We start from the raw sequence: 4,651 nt of genomic DNA on the forward strand, positions 1-4,651 counted from the left end.
GAGCTGTGAAGGACTTATCATGAAAAATGCTATCCATCCCTAGAGAAAGAACTGATGGAGTCTGATTACAGATCGAAACATACTTTTTAACTTTTTAAAGTTTCTTTATTTTTCTTGTTTTTTTTTTTACTTTGGTCTATATTTTCTTTTACAGCATGACTAATGTGGAAATATGTTTTGCATGATTACACACGTATAACCTACATCAAACTGCTTGCCCTCTCAATGAGAAGGGTGGGGAAGGAGGGAGAGAATTTGGAACTCAATTTTTAAAATAAATGCTAAAGATTGTTTTTACATGTAATTGGGGGAAAATAAAATATTAAATTTTAAAAAATGATTCAAACTCAACACGGCCAAAAGAGAACTTACCATCTTTTCCCCAAAACCTATCCCTCTAACAAACTTCCCTTTGCTGTCAAAGGCACCACCATTCTTCCAGTCTCCCAGGTTCATAATTTTGGAAATTATCCTAGATAACTCTCCTTCTTGCCACATGTCCAATTAGTAACCAAATTTTATCCTTTCTACCTCCACCACATCTCACACCATCATTTGGGTGACTTTATTATCAGTATTCACAGTTACCATCTTAGATCAGATCCCAATCACATCTCACCCAGAAGGCCTCCTGATTGGTCTCCCTGTCTCAAGCTGTTCTCCATTTCAGTCCATCCTAAACATTGCTGCCAAAGTGATGTCCTTAAGCATAGATCTAACCATGTCACTCCCCTACTCAACCAACTTCCTTGCTTCTAGAATTAAATATAAATTTCTCTATTTAATTTTTAAAGGCTTTCACAACACTGTCCCAAGCTATGTTTCCTGCTTCACTATATATTATGTCCTCCTCCTTGCACGGTGAAATCCAGCCAAATTGGCTTTCTGTTTGACAAATATGACATTCCACATTCCATCTCTAAGCCTTTGCACTGGCTGTCCCTGGAATGCATTCTCTTCTTATGCTCACTTCATGCTCCTTCAAGAGAGCAAAGAGAATCCCTCTTTTCCTTAGGAAAATTCTTAAGATTACCTGGCAAGATAAGGTAACAGACAAGGAGGTCCTTTCTCAAGTTGAACTGCTAAGCATTCTAACTCTATGTGCATGAATGCCAAATGTATGTTTACCTAAAAGACTATGTTACACAGAACTCAAGCAAGGCAAATGCTCACATAAGAGGTCAGAAGAAGCAGTACGTGGACACTCTCAAAGTCTCTCTGAAAAACTTTAGTTATCAATTGTGGGACACAGGAGACACTGGTATCCTGCCTGAATCAAAGACACTATGCTCTATGAGCAAAGCAGAATCACAGTAGCACAAAGGAAACATGAGATGCACAAATCTAGAGGTACCTCCACCCCGAATGTTCAAATGAACCTGACCTGCGGTAAAGCCTTTCAAGACTGCCAGTCAAACACACTGTACCTTGAACCCAACGCCATGATGTTATTGGTCCTCTTCAAGTATAAAGGATGAAGAATAATTCAAACAGCTTTTCCATAAAGTCTTTCCTGATCCCAACTTCTAGCATCCTCTCCCCCAAACTGTCTTGTATTTAGCTATTTTGTATTTATTCTCTTAATAATATATTTTTCCCACGATAGAATGTAAACTTCCTTGCAAGTGGAGATCATTTCACTCTTTGTATTTGTATTTCCAGGGCCCACAACAGCTCCTGGTACATAGTAGGTGCTTGATACATGCTTAGTGATTGATATTAGCTAATGCTGTCACAATAAAATATTAAAAAAAAAACTTTAAATTTTATTGCCAAAAATGGTAGGTTTGCCACCTATAAAAAAATCTCATGTTTGCATACTTTAAAAAACAACTTGAAAGCAAAATTTTATAACCTATTAAAAAAATCTTAATAAGAATTTCAGTGGGTTTTAAATGCATTTATAAAAAATACAAACATGGGGTAAGGGAGAATGAGGAGCTGAGGATAACTCCTGATTAGCTTGCAAGAAGTGATCACTATAAAGGAAGATGGGAATCTACTAGCCAAATAGCCAATGATGTACTTCTTCCATGTGGATCTCTATATCTTGCAAAGCTTTTTTTTTCTAGCTGTGACAGTCATTAAAAGCAAATATTAAAATACAATGAACTTAAAACCAAACCTTCAACCAAAAATCACAGTGTTAAACCAAGATTTTAAAAAATGAGGAACTTCATAATTTGGTAGCTGAAAATGTCACTTAAAAGGTTTTCTTTTTGTATCATTAATAAAATTTATATCATCCTTTTAAAATTTCCATTTTTGTGCCTGTTTTATTATGCATATGTATATTACGTACCAGTATGTAATACATGTCATGAGAGGTATAAAATGACAGTAATAATTTACAAATACGACAGGCACTAGACCTGTGATTTCATTTTAAAATAAATACGCATATACTGGAGGTGTCCTTCAGAGTTACCTACTGGTAAGAATGTGAAATGGAAAAAGTTTGTAGGCTTTGCAACAGCAAGTCTTCCTACCTCTACACTCACTTCTTTTATATTCATTCTTCATGTTGCTCCCAAACTAACTTTCCTTGTTATGTCATTCCTCTGGCCAAAACCTTTCAAAGGTTCTCTATTACAACACACCAAATAAGGTTCAAACTCCTTGGCCGTGCATTTAACACCTTCTTCAACCTTCCTAGGATTCCATACTCTCTACTCCTGTCAAATTGGCCTATTTGGCATCCCTTATGGAGGCTCTTAAGGTTTGTTTGTTGTTTGTTTTTTTTTTTTGCCACTCTTCCCTATGCCTGGCATCATCTTCACCTATACTTTTTTTTTGTGTTAATGCTTTTATATTAGATTTTTTTACTTACATCTTGTGTTTTAAATTTCCCCTACATCCTTCCACCTCTTCCATCTTGCCAGAGAACTATCCCTTATAACAATCTAACCATACTTTCTGAAGTTGGAAAAATAAAACGTGTCTTCCTTAAGTCTTCCCAGATGTAACTGGGAAATGTCTTTTCCATACTTGGGCTTCTAATGCACTTACACAGGATCAGTCATTAGTGCCACGGGCCACCGTCCCTATTAGACTACAATCTCTAGGAGGAGGGACGTCTTTTCTGATCTGAACTTTTGACCTCTCCCCCCGTTTCTCGGTGCCCCCCTGCCCCCCGTGCCTAGCACAGTGCCCTGGCTTAGCACGCAGGGATAGTATAAACGCCAGCCGGCTCTAGGGACGAGGGCTGGGTCAGGGCCCGGCCCCGACCATCTTGGGTGGGTGATCAATGTCCCACTGGCTGCCACCAGGCCCTGGACTGGGGGGCTGTGGAAGAGCCCCTTCCAAGCGGTCCCCTGTCCTGCACAGCCCAGCACGCGTCAGAGGCGGGAGCGGCCCCCACCGCCCGTCGGGAGCAGCTTCCCGGGGTTGCAGGCAGGTAGTGAGAGTATCCCCACGGAAGGTCCATGGGATGCACCCCGTCCCCGCCCTCCTGGGCTTCCTGTATCACCAGGGCACCTTCGCCAGCCCCACTCCCGTTCCTGATTCCCCGTGGGTTGAGGGCCTCGGGGGCCCCATCTCGTCCTCACTCCCAGCCAGCCCGGGACTCACCACACCGGAGCCGAACCGCTCAACGCGGCCTCAACGTCGCAGAGGGACCGCCATTTTTCCCGGTTCCTAATCACCCAGATGGCACCTGGGGCCGCGCGCCAACCTGGGAAAGCGAGTCCCCGGCCTCTTGGGCCTGGGCTTACCGCACGAACCAGAAAACTACAATTCCCAACGTGCATAGCGCGGGCGATCGGTTGAGGGGGCGGAGCCGCTGGGCAAAGTGGTTCTTCTAGGGCGCCTCCTAGAGGGTGGTGTGTTGTCCGGGAAATACTAAGCCCTCGAGGGGCTTGCTGTAGGGTATCATAATTGAAGAATTTAGAGCTAGAAGAGGTCATAGGACGGCCCAACTCCTTCTTTTTAAAAATGAAGGAAATGAGGCCATTTTAAATTGTCATGCCACCTGTTTTGCAGAGCTCAAAAACACCTTTAGTGGAAGTATAATAATGAAGGATCGGGCTCTATGTCTTTTTTTTTTTTTTTTGCGCGGTAGGAGGGGTTATGTGGAGGTAATCAGCATTCATTAAGTACTAGGCATTGTGCTAAACCCTCCAAGTACTTTCAGTTCTTCCCAAAGCACTGTTTATTTCTGAACCCTTCATTTTGTATGCCTGAGCACATGCAAGGGCACGTCTTCCTCTCTTTAAATAATTCTCCAAAAAAAAGAAAAATCCAGAGCTGGCTACCTTGCTTTTTGTATGGCCCCAAGGGGGTGTGGGCTGATCCTCTCAGCTTCTGCGCCTCCATTACACTCCCTAGACCTTGTTATATTATAGTGGGGTTTCTTTTGCATATGTGTTGGACTAGGGGGTCACTGAGGTCCCTTTGACCTCTTCAGTTCTATGATTCCTTTACATTAGTAATGAAAAAAGCTGAGCAGGAGGCTAGACAGAAAGGAAGAGGGGGAAAACAGGCAGAGAGAATGCTTTAATTAATCTTTCAAGTACCTTAAACAACCTTATGGAATTGGGAATATGAAGCCCTAAGGCCACGGACTAGGGGGAGCTGAGGAAGAGCAATTGGAGAAAACACAATTTGGAGCAAAGGAAATTAAATGGAAGGCATGGGGTTCTGGGAGACGAAG

At 42.3% G+C, this 4,651-nt stretch overlaps 1 protein-coding gene across 1 annotated transcript in view; it reads right to left on the reverse strand.

Moving 5' to 3' along the window:
* The window catches only part of DDX23 (DEAD-box helicase 23), a 20,767-nt gene extending 17,093 nt beyond the window's left edge, over nucleotides 1-3,674 (reverse strand). The window contains exon 1 of the mRNA XM_027844420.1: nucleotides 3,571-3,674. The gene's annotated coding sequence lies outside the window, so the exon portion shown is untranslated. The remainder of the gene's footprint in view (nucleotides 1-3,570) is intronic.
* Between the last annotated feature and the right edge of the window lie 977 nt (nucleotides 3,675-4,651).

This window comes from Vombatus ursinus, unplaced genomic scaffold (genome assembly GCF_900497805.2).
Source record: "Vombatus ursinus unplaced genomic scaffold, bare-nosed wombat genome assembly UNPS02014941.1, whole genome shotgun sequence".
Lineage (NCBI taxonomy): Eukaryota > Metazoa > Chordata > Mammalia > Diprotodontia > Vombatidae > Vombatus > Vombatus ursinus.